Source organism: Equus przewalskii, chromosome 1, assembly GCF_037783145.1.
Source record: "Equus przewalskii isolate Varuska chromosome 1, EquPr2, whole genome shotgun sequence".
Lineage (NCBI taxonomy): Eukaryota > Metazoa > Chordata > Mammalia > Perissodactyla > Equidae > Equus > Equus przewalskii.
In genome coordinates this window covers 160,044,619-160,061,006 of record NC_091831.1, presented here as the reverse complement: position 1 = coordinate 160,061,006, position 16,388 = coordinate 160,044,619, and the positions used below count along the sequence as shown (strand labels likewise).

The 16,388-nt window shown below is 39.7% G+C and overlaps 1 long non-coding RNA gene and 1 gene segment (V, D, J or C); one reads left to right on the top strand and one right to left on the bottom strand.

Moving 5' to 3' along the window:
• LOC139077692 (uncharacterized) overlaps positions 1–4,586 on the top strand; it is a 101,034-nt gene extending 96,448 nt beyond the window's left edge. Inside the window, exon 3 of one of the 2 annotated variants that reach the window (XR_011530199.1) lies at positions 383–4,586. This is a non-coding gene — a long non-coding RNA (uncharacterized lncRNA). Of the gene's footprint in view, positions 1–118 lie in introns of both variants that reach the window. The other variant, XR_011530198.1, reaches the window with a different exon arrangement.
• LOC103543748 (T cell receptor alpha chain MC.7.G5-like) overlaps positions 1–16,388 on the bottom strand; it is a 440,107-nt gene that overhangs the window by 126,507 nt on the left and 297,212 nt on the right.

Sequence of the window (16,388 nt, the reverse complement as noted above, 5' to 3'; positions counted from 1 at the left end):
TTCATATCTGCAAACTGCACTGGGTCCTAAATTCTTCTAGTCTCCTGAAATATCTGGTTAAAAATCTCCAAACTAATGTTTTCAATTTTTTCCATCATTTTCATTTGGAATTGTTAAGAACTGAAAATACCCTTGTTCCTGAAGCTCTACAAGCTGAAGCTGGAGAACATGATGTAAACTTAAGAGATTCATGTCTGCTACTGTGTAAGCCGCTCAAAAGGATGCCTGAACACCCGATGACATCATCAGAGACATTTCAAAATGCAAAAGATGCTTCAAAACTGACATCTAGAAATCTTCTTGACTGACTGTCCCCTGGACTCAGAAACAGGTTTATAATTTGCTCCAACCATTAACCTTATTTTTCTTTTTTTTCCCATAGAAATGCTTTTTATTAAATACCTGATTGCTTGCTTACACAATATAAGCCCAGCTTTGAGAGCCTACCTGCATCACCACCTTCTGAAATGAATTTAACTGAATTATTATCAGCACTAAAAGACCTATTCAGTGACATGGAACAATCTATCAACTCAGCTTCTGGACTGTGAAACCTCTTAAAGTTTCAAAGGTGGGAGTGTGGGGGATCAGAATTGGTCACCCCAAAATGTGTCTCCTTGGCTTGATTATTTTTAAGAACAAAAAACTCTGAAAGAAATTTTGGCTTTCCTCCTAGCTGCCTGAAAGAATTAGTCCAGGAAGAAGCTGATACCATGAGATAACCATAGTATAATTTAAAGTAGGTGTGATACAAAGGCACCAACAAGCGCTTTTTTTAATCAAAGCTTTGCCTATATATGGCTGTGCAAACACTTGTTTATCAAACATTTGCATTTTGTCTCCATGTAAATTGTCTTCTTCCTCTTTGAAGACCCAAACCACTACCCACCACACTCCATTGTCTTTAGCTGAAGATGGTATTTAAGGTGGTGGCTTTGGCTTTTCTGGTGAGTTACTCAGTTTTCCTATGTATGCATGTTATTATACATGGGGTTTCTCCCATGTGTACAGGTTACTAAATTTTGTTTCATATCTATCATTATTCTGTCTCATGTTAATTTAATTCTTGGACCAGCCAGAAGGGCCTAGAGGGCAGAGGAATTGTCTTCCTCCCTTACAATGGCTCAAGTCTAGACTGGGTTAGGTGCCCACCCCGTCCCTGAATGTCTTGGCTTCCAGGGCTCACCTCTTTCATTGCACTCAAATCCCTTTTTCTCTCTTCTTCAGTAGGCAGAGACCCTTGAGAGAAGGGATTTCTCTTGTTCATCTCTGTAAATCATACAGCACAGTGCCTGACTTGGTGAATACTCAGAAATTGTCTTCTGATTCCATTTTAAAGATGTGGTATCTTATGTTCAGAGAGGATAAGCTAGAAACTGAGAGAGCATTGGCCAGAACTCACATCTTCTCAACTCCTAGTCCCATGCTCTTTCTCTGGCACCAGGCTGCTTTATGGAATACTACCTCTCATTGGTTTAGTGGAGCACAGCACCAGCAGTTGCAAACAAATTGATTTTTAACATTAGCCTGAGTTAGGCATGGTTGGGAAGATAAATTTGTTGTGATTTGCTTCATACCACGAAATGTATTCTAAAGCTGAGTAGAAATGAGTCTCATGTTGCCTACTTATTTGGAGTATTCAAATCACATTCTTTTCACGAACATGAGTAATCAAGGATCAATTGTGCCTCTGCAGAGGAGTTCTAGAATTCCCAGGCTGGGAGAGACTCCAAGGATCATATATTCACTCCCTTGGGTGTTCAGATGAAAGAGTCTAGAAAGATCCAGAGAGATTTCACAACTTGGCCAAGGCAACATACTTCAAAGGGACATACAAGAAATCAAGCATCCTAATCCTAGGCCAGTGATATTATTTAATACACTGGGCAAATACTCAGTCTTCTTTTGCTTTTTATTCTGACATTTATTATTTGAAAGTGTCTCTGGGTATCCTCTCAGTCCCACCATGAAGAGTGACCTCCTTTCCTGAGGTGGCCATAGAGTGGCCTGAGCAGCCTGGAATTTTTTCTCTGTATGGATTTCCACTGTTGTGTGAGATCCTCCTCTGTGGGAAGGGGGAGGGACAAGCACAGGGCAGGCGTGTCCTGAAGTTCAGTTCTTCCTGGAAGGAGGCCAGGCCATGTTCTCAGTGCCAGGTAAGCTCATTCTCAGGGAGGAACAGAGGTAGGAACAGTGTGTGGGGACTGGGTTTACCATGGTTTTGTACAGTCCTGTCTGGGTCCAGGTCTCATGTTTGGAGGCTCAGAGTACCTTGAGAAAATTTATGGGATACAAAGCCAAGAAATGAAATTGAAATTAGACAAGAGTATCTTCCAGGATTGGAATATTTTGGATTTCAACTTTGAGCTAGCTTTATTTATTTCCACTCCATGAACCTTGTATTGATATGTATTTTTTGTGAGTTACACCTAAATTGTAGAGTATTCAAAGGAGAATGCCACTCTTGGAGAAACTCAAATCATGCACAGGTAGGAGCATCTAAAAATCATCAGGTAGTGGAGACAAGGAAGGGAGATACTGGGGGTGTTTGATCATAGCCTTCAGACATCTTTTAGGAAAGAGCTTGATTATTAGAATACAACTGAATTCTCATGTCTGTTTATGCATTGTATCTATGGCAATATGTTGGTTTGATTGAAATATATGACAAAAACCTGGTCTTACATAGATATGGAGTTCATAAAGAGATGTTAGTTGCAATGTAAGATGTTAATAAACTTTTCATATTCTGTGACATTAAAATCCATTGGTCTTTGTTGAATTTTGGATGGAAGTTTTACCCAAGCATGGTTTTGCAACATTATTCTTTGGTCACTTGGGAAATAATTGGTTCACTGAGTTAGGCAACTTCCACGTGTTGACACATTTCATTATACTATATCAAAATATCACAGTAGTTAATATCACCACCAATATTTTGAAGTCAGAAAAGTATTTAAATACTGGGGAGCTATCCAGCTCATGGGGGAAGATATAAGTTTTCTTAAACTCTAATTTTTGCCTAAAGCTTAGATTTTTGTCTTTAGCAACAACTATGAGTTGTTTTTCTTCATGTGGCAGGCTCAGTTCATTCACTTTCAAGAAGATGCCTTCGAAACACACAAGCATGAATAACCATGGTTTGTCTGTCAGTCATTCTTCCAAGCAAAACTGGTGTTTCATGTAAAAAGTGGCTAGTTCAGCTTGCAACTCAAACAATTGCACAAATGTTTTCCTTGAGATAACTACCATAATTTGGAAGGCAGCACAAGTTCTTTAAGTTTATTTCCCCTTTTGTCATACAGAATATTAAAAAGACATATACGTAAGAGTTGAGATTTAATAACATTAATAGTTTTTACTGCTTTGTCAATGTTATGGACTGAATTGTGTCCTCCCCAAATTTGTACTTCGAATTCCTCACCCCAAGGACCTCAGAATGTGACTATATTTGAAGATAGCACCTTTAGAGAGATAATTCAGTTAAAATGAGGTCTTTTGGATTAGATTAGGATCCACCCTTAGGGTGAATACTATCCAGTTGGACTGAAATCCTCATAAGAAGAGGAACTTTTTACACACAAAGATAAGAGACACCAGGGTTGTGCAAGCGCAAAGGAAAGATCATGTGTGGACACAGTGAGAAGGTGGTAATCTGCAAGCCATGGAGAGAGGCCTCAGGAGAAACCAATTTTGTGGGCACCTTGATCTTGGACTTCCAGCCTCAGAACTAGGAGAAAATCAATTTCTGTTGTTTGTCACCTAGTATGTGGTATTTTGTTATGACAGTGCACACAAACTAATATAGTCAATAGCATGTTTTAGTGAACGTGCTTTTTTTTCCCCTGGAAATATGTGGCAGTGAATAATGCAATGATTATTAATACAGAATTGATGCCACTGCCTTGATTCATGCTAAGGTGCCAGCAGTTTAACCCATCATTGCTTTTGTACCATCAGTGCAAATGTCAACACAATGCAAAAGGCAAATAACATTTTGGCATTACTGAGAAAATGGTTTTGACTTCATCAACTCCCTGAAAATATCTTGGAGCCCCTAGAGGTCCATGGACCATCATTTGAGAACTATTGTTTTAAATCTATGTTATTTGTGAGGCTGAAGCTGCAATGGCTGCAGTGAAGCCCAGGCTCTCCCCACTGCTTCACCACTTTCTACTTGTTTCCTAGTGATTAACAGATCATTTGTATCATATTCTTGACTGATGAAAGAATAAGTGGTCAGGAGCCTTTATGAGCAGCAGCCTCCATTTCTGTAAACATTATGATATTGGCCCGCAGGCTTTGGTTGGAGTCTCTAGAGTCAAGGACCATGGTCGTGTTCCTCTGGTGTCTTGTTCTTGGTTGTACTCTGGGGGTCAGATGCTGGATCCATGATGACTGTGCTTTGGTGACAGAGCAAGGGCTCAGTGAAGGCCATGAGTCTGACTACATCACCTTCAGTACCCATACTACATTTCTGTGGCAATACTTCCACCTGTCCATTAAACATAATGTTTACTTGTTTAAGTGACAGGTAGTTGGTATGGTAACTTGAGGTTTTGACAAAACCATAAAGAGAAATAAAAGAACAATATGACTTGATATGTTAATGGGTCAAATAACATACTAAGCAACTGGACAGGAATTAAAAGAGACCAGGCTTTTGAACTGAGACCCATATAAGGCCCCAAGAATGGATAAACTTGATAAGTTCTCCACATTTATGGGACCCTGACACACTTTGACTTTTGTCAAAACCTTCTCGTACCTTCTCTATGATGCTCACCCACCTGAGGGAGAAGAGAGCTTGACAATCAACTGATGGGAGTTCATTGGAGCATCCATGGAAGTCTGGAACCACCTCCCCTGCCCCACAAGTGGAAGGCTTGATTTTGAACTACTATCATTATGTCAGATCTTGAAAGGTAGTGATTTTAAGATACCTCTCTTATGCCTATGTCTTGAATAAGAATAATACAAAATGTGCAACATCACCATTAGTGGTTTTCTTATTTATTTCACCATATAGTTAGCATCAGTGTTCACTGTGGTCTTGGAAGTATGTCCTATGAACGCACAGTTTTCATTTGTTTACATGCCTTCAGATGCAGGGAGTTCTTTGAGTGGAGCAGTAGTCTTTAGGAAAGTATGCTAATTTTCCAGGAAGATATTACATTTAACTTTTTCACTGTTTAGACTTGATTAAGTCTTCTTGGCCACTTAAAAATGAAAACTTTACAAAACATTTTAGTATAAAGTTTTGGGACATTCCAAAAAAAGAAATTAATAGAATCAGTATCTGTAGACTCATCATGTAGATTTAACCATCATTAATGTTTACCATATTTGCTGCTTATTTTGGTCGGGTACTTAACAATAAATTGCAAACATTATGATTATTCATTCCTAAACACCTTGGCATGCATTTTTAAAAGATAAAAATATTTTTCTACGTAACTATAATACTGCTTCCCACCTAACGAAATTAACAATTCCCTAAAATCATTTAATAACCAGTCTACAGTCAAATTTTCCTGATTCTTTCAAAAGTGTCTTTTACAGATGGTTCTTACAACAAGAATCCAATTAAAGACTATATATTTAATTTGGCTGCTATATCATTTAAGTTTCTTTAATGTGTAATAGTTCTCTTCCACTGCATTTTTTTTTCTTCTTTTCATCACGTTTATTACTGAAGGGACTGCTCTGTTGTCCTGTAGAATGTCTCACCTTCTGGATTTGTCTAGATGTTTCTTTGTAGTATCCTTAAGTTGTTCTTCCGGCTCCCTTGTCTCCTATTAGAACTGGAGATCTGATTAGGTTATTTATTTATTTATTTTTGGCAGGAACACTGTATGTGGTGCTGTGTCCTGCATCCTGCATTGTGTTAAGATGGACATAATGACTAGATGAGGCTAAGACCAATCATTAGGATAAGACAGTGACAGAAACATCTTTCTTTTGAAAAGTTACATCTTTCTATTGCAACTTGCAAGTAATCCGAGACCTTAAAATGCTTAATTAAAACTTTTTAAAATGGCTTTGAATTTTTTTCTTCATGATCTCTTGTGAGAAGCAGGAAGTTGGTTATATTTCCTCTTTCTGTAACTGTGAGTGCCTCCAGTCTGCTATACGAGAAAGAAATGTTATGAACTCATCACCACATGCTGAAACGTTTATTCCTAAAAGAGTCTGCTCTTTTAGAAAATACGCAATTCAAGGATGATATGCTCCATTTCTGCACTAAAAATGAGAATTTCATTAGAAGTGTTATCTATGAGAATTGTTTATATTCCCTGAAAATGGAATTTTCTGATTTTATTGTGAATGAGTTAATGTATTCTATCCTTTAATCCAGAAGCCTAGTTATTTTGAACACCCTGCGAGGAAGCCTGTGCATTTCTTCCCCTGTACATTGCTTTTGCCTTTCTGTACTTAAAAAGCGCAACTGGACTTGGTGTGGTAACTGGGGATTGTAATCCCAGGATGAAGGGATTAATCCCTGTGCTCTTGGATCAACATACGCAGGGTCAAGAGAAAAACGAAAGAGAACCCAGGACACATAAGTTCTCAGGTCGATGGTATTAATATTGATTGATCCTCTGAAGTGAACAGAAATATTGCTTAGTTCCCAGGAAATATCTTTCAAAAAACACGTAGAGTAAGTGGGAAGGGATAAACTATGCCTTTGCTCTGGATGAGGAGACTGCTTGGTGACATTAGGTCAGAGAGGGAGATTCCTGACTCTGACATAATATTCCCAGTCATGCTAGGTCTTCACCATCTTCAAGGACCAACTCAAGATTCACATCTAGGAGCTCTTCCCAGCTATCTCTACCCGACAATATTTTCCCTGCCACCATCTGTTTACTTACTTGTGACTTTCTGATAACTCAGGTTTTCTCTGTGAAGAGTCTGTACTCTTCATCACGTCTCAGGGCATTTGTCCAGTGCTACTTAACAATGGCCTTCTTGCCATCTCTACTCCCTAATTGGATAGTTTTATCATCAGAACAAGACACATGAACTGTTAGAATTTGGGGATTCAGTGACACAGTTTCACCTTGTAAATCTGTTTCTAGTTACGGCCTTTAGAAAGATATTATTTTAAAAAAAAGAACTCTGTAAGCATGTCATACTCCAATGAGATGGAATTCAATTCACAGCAACCGCTTTCCAAACACTTGTTTTGTTTTGTACTAGGCACTGAGCTCTTTGAAAGGAGCAATTAATTAAACTAGACAGACGTTGGTTTCCCTACTTGGTTCACCATATACTAGTGTGTGACCCATTACACAGGTTCACAGTCATTTTTAGTTTCATCCCCTTTACTTCTGCCGCGATATTTCCTTTTACATTGCCCTTGGCATATTTGCATTATTAAAATGTGTGGTTGGGATTATTTATTTCTGATGACTTTAGTGATCCTTGTTCACTTTCTGAAACCATTGCCATAGACAACATGGAATAAATCCCGAAAGGGAGGAGTCAGGGGGCAAGAAAGCTCATGTATTACTTGTCCATGACACTCAGAAGACTCCTCCTGATGCTGAGACACACAGAGTGGATCACAGCTGCGTGTCTTTCAAAAAAGGTTTAATGCACTTCCACCTACGTGATACTGTAGTCACGGTGAAACACAGCAGTAGGAAAATCCCTCTTCTTTTTTCCCCTTCCTTGGCATTTAGCCATCACCACCCTCTGCCATCAGAATACCTCAGAAATCTCCTCTCACCAATGCTGTTATTGTGGTTAAATGCTATAAAACTCAGAGGTATGAAATTATTACAATCACACAAATCACTACGTAAAATGCTAAAAACCTAAAAAATTAATAGACAATGGGAAAACAAATGAATTCACTTATTGATCAACAAACTTGAAAAAATGTTTTAACCCTCTGGTAATAAAAAATGTAAATAAAGCATTAACAAACTATTTTTTTGAGATATATTTAGGCACTGCTTTTGTCAGAAAAAGTGATGTTCCTAGTGCTGGCAAGATATTGGTAACAATATAAATTGCTATACTTTTATTGGGAGTCAATTAGTTAATAGCAAGAGGTTGAAACTATTTACATTAGTTATGGCAAATATCTCTCCTTTGGTGAATTGACTGTGAGAAAATACTACTGATGTTTGAATATAAAGCAAAGTTTATTATCCTCAGAGAAGACAGTGTCCCCTTACATTTGATTCCTTACAAAAATTACAAGAAGCAATATTACAATGCTTTCATGCAGTCTTATTTTGCACAATTAAGCACAGTTTATTGAAGACCCAGTAACCTGGGATGATCTCAATCAATGCTAGTTCACAGATACTTATGGAAGTCAGCTGATGAGATTAGTGAAGAAGAGGACTAAGGAATTTAACAAAAATGTGGTAACTACTCTTGGGAGCACGCCTTCGAAATTATAACTGTTCAAATTTGTTTAAATAAATCTTTTAAAGGAAATGTCTTGTTGTGGACATCATGAATATTCACTTACAAGATAAAAGTCAAAACAACAGTTTAATATTTTGTGAATGGGTATTGTGGTTCAAAAATGCTTTAGTGACAGCTTCATATATGGATTCATAATGTGCTATAATTCAGACAACGGAGACACAAGTGAGTTTGATATGCTCCAGGAACATTTGTGAAGATTAAAAAAAGCAGCTCTATTGATGACAAATACATTGATTTGAAATGCTTGTGCAGAATTTGAATAAAATTTATGAACTATTAGAATGGAAAAAGGCAGCATTTCAGAATTAATGTACTATTTTATATAATATGTGATTTTAAATATGTATGTGTAACTAAATTAAAATATAAAACAATTTTGAAGTAGAATTTGACTATTTCATGTACAATCTTAAGGGTTTACGTGTTCAAGTTGGCCAAAAACTTTAATTTAAGCTTCTATTTGAGGAAACGAGGGCTTACGTCAGGTTATATACATATATTAAGTATATATAAAGCTTTTATATATATAATTTCCTCATATACATATGTGATAACTTTAAATAATGAAAAATTTATAAGCACAGCTATGTTGATAATAGCAATTTTCCTTTCTTTTTTTTCTTTTTGAGGAAGATTAGCCCTGAGCTAACTGCTGCTAATCCTCCTCTTTTTGCTGAGGAAGACTGGCCCTGAGCTAGCATCCATCCCCGTCTTCCTCTACTTTATATGTGGGATGCCTGCCGCAGAATGGCTTGCCAAGTGGTGCCATGTCTGCACCAGGGATCCGAACCAGCGAACCCCGGGCTGCCAAATCGGAATGTGTGCACTTAACTGCTGCACCACCAGGCCGGCCTGCAATTTTTCTTTTTTGAGGAAGCCTAGCCATGAGCTAACATCTGCCGCCAATCCTCCTCTTTTTTTGTTGAGAAAGACTGACCCTGAGCTAACATCCGTGCCCATCTTTCTCTGCTTTGTATGTAGGACGCCTGCCACAGCATGGTTTATGACAAGCAGTGTTTAGGTCCGCACTTGGGATCCGAACTGGTGAACCCTGGGCTGCCGAAGTGGAAAGTGTGAACTTAACCTCTGTGCCACTGGGCAGCCCCCACAGCAATTTTTATAATAGGAAAAATGTAGAAGATGCCTCAATTCTAAGTCATAAGAGAACTGATTAGGTATAGTATGGTATGTTCCTGGATACAGTATTACTGTAGCTCATTAAAAATACTAATTAAGAGGGCCAGCCCTGGTGGCCTAGTGGTTAAGTTCAGTGCCCCAGTTTGATTCCTGTGAGCAGACTCACACTGCTAGGCTGTTAGTGGCCATGCTATGGTGGCAGCTTACATGAAAAAAAGAGGAAGATTGGCAACAGATGTTAGCTCAGTTTGAATCTTCCTCAGCAAAAAAAAAAAAAAAAAAAAAGGATTAAAAAAATACTAGTTAGGAAAAGTATCAAATAACGTAGAGAATTTATTGCATAATGTTAAAAAAGATACACACGTATATAGAATTTAATAATGATTACATATACAGAGTATGTGATAATCTATACATTAGAAAAGAAAACTAGGAAGGAATATGGAAAATAACTGGGTTGCTTTATTGTGGAAATCCTGATTTCCTTTCAACACAGAATTTTATAATTAATTTCAGGGAGGAAAAGAGCTGAAGTCATTGAGTTCTAGCTTCCGTACAATGTACACAACCTTTCCAGTGTGGTCATCTACCTGAACTTCTCTGACAGGGATGTTTATGTCACTGCTCAATGACTTTCACTGTTACAAATCTATTCCTGGTATTGAAACGAAATCTTTTTTCTCAGGTATCAGGGTTTTTTTTTTTTTTTTTTTTCCCCCATTGTCCCTGTTTCTTCCCTTTGCTGCAGGCCTCTCTTCACATGCAGGTTAACGATCTCTTTGGCTCTGAGCTCCAGCTGGGCCTCTTCCTGGACACAGGAAGAGAAGTGACTTCTCTGGAAGACTCCAGACTCTCCTTGAATGATCCACATTGAACCTCCAAATTAAGAGAGAACAAAGCTCCATCTTTCATTTTGGGTAAAATTCCTTAAGCTTTGGTAATTCTGCCCTGGCTTTAGTCTTTAGCTTATGGCATCATCTCTATTAAATTACAATGTCCCTCCCTCCCACCCCAACCTCAGAAAAGCTAAAGTATCCATCTATTTTCACTCAGTAAATACTATGAATTGGTTTCACATAATTTCTTGATGTCAGGTTTTGTTGGGAAGAGAACAAAAGAATATGAAGGCTGTGATGGGGAGGGGGTCCAAGGAATGGGCACAGAAAGATGAGAATGGGAGCCCCGGACGACCTAGTTTATGGTTTGCAGAGGGCTGGCAGCTGGCAGCCTCCCTGAGCTATTACCAAGAGTTTGGATTATTCTAGGCACAGTGAACCACTTTTTTTTTTTTTTTTTTTGGAGGATTCTGCAGGATTCAAGGATTCTTAACTCCTTAAATTTTCACACTTTCTTTCAAAGACCCAAAGAAAACACACATCCAAATACTGGTCTTTATATTTTCTGAGAGATCAGGTTAATATCAATTCAAGTGATAAATACTCTGAGGCCACAACAGGATTTTCTCTGGTGTGACTGCCTTCGTTTCTCTCTTCACACTTTGTCCCTGCCCTTCCTATCTTTCTTAACTTTACTAAGTAGGCAGTACACAGTAAGGAGGATTTTCTTGGGGCAGAAAATAGTAAAATAAATCTATAGACTTAGGGAAAGCCAGGGTACAATCTCTTATAGACAATGTCTGTATGAGAACATCCTTGCAAGGCCTGGCATAAACTAGCAATGATATATATACATTTTTTTTTAATTAATGATGGGCACCTGAGCTAACATGGGTTGCTAATCTTCATTTTTTTCCTTCTTTTCCCCCAAGCCCTCTAGTACATAGCTGTACATTCTAGCTGTGAGTGCCTCTGGTTGTGCTATGTGGGACACCTCCTCAGCATGGCTTGATGAGCAGTGCCATGTCCACACCCAGGATCCGAACAGGTGAAACCCTGGGCTGCCGAAGCGGAGCACACAAACTTAACCACTCAGCCATGGGGCTGGCCCCAGCAATGATATTCTCATCAGCAGAAATCCCCATTGCCATTGCCCTCCATGTGCAGGGAGAAAGGGTCCTGCTGCTCATGGCTTTGAAAGCTTTTCCAGTGTATGATCACCACGTGGGATTCAGAGATGGGCAAGGTCAGTGACATAGGGAGGCATTACGTCAAAGCTTTGAATAGATTTGCAAGTTTTCCTAAGTACACGTAAAGTTGTAATACCTACTTTCAATTAATTCCCTTCATTCTCAGCCTTCTTAAATCTTATTGATGAACTCAGCCTTTTTTTTTTTTTAAGATTGGCACCTGAGCTAACATCTGTTGCCAATATATACATATTTTCTTCTTCTTCCAAAAGCCCCCAGTACGTAGTTGTATATTCTATTTGTAGGTCCTTCTGGCTCTGCTATGTGTGATGCTGCCGCAGCATGGCTTGATGAGCGGTGCTAGGTCTGCGCCCAGGATCTGCACAGGCAAAAACACGGGTGGCCAAAGTGGAGCATGTGAACTTAACCATTCGGCCATGGGGCTGGCCCCAAACTCAGCCTTCTTAATTCCCAGCAGGAAGCATTAAATCCTGGAAGATTCTCAGGAGAAGGTCACCCAGTCTCTCTCTTTGAGCATTTGTTAGATGATTGATGGATCACAAATACGAGAATTTCTAAGAAGTTGATTCTCATGCCCTGTCTTGGTGGATGCTTCCTGGGTTGTTGGCGGTTGTGACCCACATCTGCTGTGAACTGGCCCAAAGCCAGAATCTTTTGTTTTCAAAATTGGAAATCAAATGTGGGGTGTTCGGGGTTCAGAAACCACAGGATGTGGACATATGAGTCTCTGATGCCTCCTAAGAAAGATGTATCTGTTGGGTTAGGCAGCTGGTGAGAAGACTGAGTAGCGGACATGAGCAGTTTCCCAGCACCCAAGTCCCATGCATCTCATCACTTTCCACCTTTGCCTTAGAACACAGGCTCTTCAAGGTTTATTAGCCAATCTGTATAGTCAGGTCTGGCTATTGGGATCAGTGTGATGGCATAAACAATGCTGAACAAGGAAATCCTTCCTCCAAGTGTGATGGAGACCAGATGGCTTGGCATATAGAAGCCAAGGAGTCGTGTCAGACCCATCCCAATCCCACCAGGAAAACAATATATCCAGAGAGAAAGTCACTATAGGAATAAAGTCTTTCTCTTGTTTTTCTCTTTAAAATAGAGATGAATAAATCCTGGTGCAAAATTGTCTACTTTGCATGTAATCAATCTACACTGTGCTGATCTTCCTTTATTTTGTATGTGGGTCACTGCCACAGCATGGCTGATGAATGTTGTAGGTCCACACTTGGGATCTGAACCCACAAGCCTGGGCCTTCAAAGTAGAGTGCACTGAACCCATCCACCATGCCACGGGGCTGGCCCCTAGAGTTTCATATTTCATCATTTAATTCTCTAGCAGCAGATGTATGTACAGGAACTTGGAGAAATACATCCAAATGGAAATATGGAGTGATTAGAGACCTGTTTATACATAGCCCTTCAAGTCTTCGCATTGGAGAGAGGTGAATATTTTACTCTGGAGTCAGATTCACTTACTTTACCTCGAGCCTCCAGACTAACACAAGACTCTATTGACTTGTCCCAGGTTGTGAGTAGACTAGGTTTGCCATAAATACATGGTAGAATGAGGTGTGGTATTAGAAGAACAAAAGTAGACCAGAGAGGTGGAGTTGTCTAAGGTGACAATGGTTCATTCTTTCATGGAAGGTGTGTGATCTGGATATCTCTAATTACAGTCCATTCCCTTGAATACAGAGGCATCCCTGGAGCTTCACAGGATCCATATATCCTGTGGAATTGAAGATTTAGTTGTGAGCCTTTACAGGAGTGATATGTAGCTAGGCCAACCTTTTCCAATGGAAAGTTACAGTGATGAAGTAGGTGGAGCTGGATTTAGGTAGAAAATTTTGAGTCTTTCTAAGTCAGGCACCTTCCAGTGTCATAATCTCAATGGAGTTCAGGCACAGTCCCACAGTCCTACTTAGGGGACAGCTCTGTGAGAAAAATGCCCACGAATGGCACAAAGGGGTGCTAACTTTCTAGATCTGCATGAGTTGGGTTAGGACTGAATAGCCAAAAACAGGAATAGGAAGGGCATTGTTTTGTATCATTTCCTTGTTGAGATGCAAATGGTCTTGGAACATCATTTTGGGATGGTGTATCTCTCAGCATCAGAGTCTGGGAGGAAGAACAGAGAGATGGAAAATTTGTAGAGTATCAACACCATGTGAGTAGATTTCAAAGAGGGTAATATGAAATTATAAGACGGAGGCCTAAGGATCAAGATTAGAGAAAGATATTTAGAAATAAATTCTGCAGAAGAGGCTAAGTGAATGATTGGGTATGGAGCAATCACATTGAGAGCATTTTTTTTACTGATGTTGTACTGCCTCAAGATAGTCCAAGCTTGAGGACTTTGCTCTCAATAGTTGCCTGGAATAGCAGAGGAATGGAAGAGAAAATCTCTCTGTAGAATTTTCTTAAGAAATTCAAAATTTAACTTGTGCATTGACCTTATAAGGGAAATGAAAATGCACAGAAAAGCCCTTTGGGTGCTAGTTTCAGAAGGGAAATACTAGAAAATAGAAAAAAGCCACAGAATTTACAGAAAAAATAGGAAATTCCATGCTTAGTGGATAGTCGTATTTAACGAAGTTTGGAACATATGATTTTCCATCAGAATGTCAGTAACAACATTTAAGTGAACTTAGGTCTGGATGTCCTGTATTGAGTAAAAACGGCAGCTGCTAATTTCTGTGAGTTCAATTAGGGAGACACAGGGGACAATTAGCTTGATCTTAGAAAGATGGCACTTGTTGCTTATCCAACTGGTTCAGGATGATTTAATCAATAGCAGATAGGGATGGATTTGCTTTTGGGAGATTGTTGTCTGAAGACTAGGTTGGAGCACATATTCCTATGGTGAATATTTCCAGTCCAGTACACTTCACAAAGTTCTCTGGATTGTTGTTTTCTATTGTTTTAGATTGTTCTCTTTTCCTATACCCACAGCTAACTCTCAGTCTTGGAAACTGGCATCGCCAAGAGGATGGGTCTTGGATCCATGGCTATTCCAGAGTCAAGGCCCTGACAGTCACCAGTGCTGCTTTAAGGGCAGATAACGTGTGGATAACAAGAAGTGACAGGGTGATGTGAAGTACTGATCAGGTATCACTGACATACAGTAGAGTCAGCATTAGAACGAACAATTATGGCTGATGAAGGCCTAAAAACCAATCAATCTGTCTTTAAGTTCATCTTCCCAAACTGCAAAGTGAAGCATTTAGACAAATGTCTGTAGAGATTTGAATTCAGAAATTCGATATGGAATGGCTCCGATAACTCTCTTTGCAACAGAATCAACCCAAAGAATGCTGTTTAAAGAAATATCTTTTGTAGTCCCCAAATGTGGCTACAAGAGCATGAGGAAAGGCCAGTTTAACCCAAGGATGAATAGCAGTGAGTGAGAGGCCAGCAGCTAGGGATCACCTCTTCTGGTCTGGTCAACTTCCTGGCATCCTTTCAGGGTCACTGAAAAAGGAGGGGTGGCTACCTGTTGTGTTCATCACTGGGGGTACAGTAGGCAGGCTGAGGATTTCCCTGGGAAATGACACTTTACCTAGACGGTTTTTGTACAGGTCTCTGTGGGTTTTGTATCACTGTGGTATCCCACTCCTCACAGTGTTACTGAGTTTTACAAAAACCACCCCTTGGTTTCTCCCTATGTGGCCTTTGAGAACTCCTGGGGCTTGATGCTTTCTCCAAGTCAAGCAAGATCAAAGGGTTTTGGCGGTTAGGTGCTGGCAGCCTCACCCAGGTGCTTCTGTCTGAAGCTCTACCAGCTGGCTAGATCTGCCCTGCATTTTGCCACTAGAATGGACTTTCAGAAATCATCCTGCCCACTCCCATCTGTGCTTTCTTGCCAGTCTACTCTCACATGGCTTCCCACAGAGGAATTCGTCATATATCTGAATGTCTCAAGTGAATTCTATGTCCTCTATATTAGGTGGAAAATGTTTGTAGTTAGTGTAATATCTCCTGTTACCTACTCATCTTCAGAATCACCTCTGCCTACCCCACTTTACACCTGAGCAGGGTTATACAGTTTACAAAGGGCTTTCACATAAATTGAAAATGTTCTCCTCTCCATGGACTCTCTGGTTGCTAAATTCATGGCCTGCAGCCCATATGGTGCTTTGTGTGGTTTACAAAAGATAAGCCCTGCTGTGTGAGTGCAGAGGCAGCCCTGAGAGTTCAAGCTTGGCAATGAGATGGCACCTTTGTGTGCCTTATAAACATTCTCCTTTATCCAGTTGATGCTGCTCTGCACCAGGGCCTTGGCTCGGCAGGCAGAAAATGGGAGGAATTTTAGCCCCACTGTCCTCTTGGCTGAGCACCCATGTGCAAGGCACAATCTGTGCAACTAGAGACAGTGGCTCCTGACAAATTCTATTGATGCTTTTTACTTATATTCTTGTTTGACCTCTGAGCTTTGACATAGGCATTCTCATTTTGAAAACTGTCCTCTGGTGCTCTTAAGAAACCTGTCTTGGTTCGCCTTTGATCTCTGTGTCTATCACTGTGAAAATAAAGTCGTATGCTAGGCTTACTGAGAGTGATCTTACTAAATGTTAATTTAATAAGGAGAGTGTGAATTTTGCTGTTGTTGTTATCAAAAGGGAGCACGATTGAAAAAAGATTGACTCCACACTTCCCGTGGTGGATCTTACCTAAATCCATGGATTAATGGATAACATTTTTATCACAATTCCACTTACAATCATTGTGACAATTCCTTCCCACCTTACAT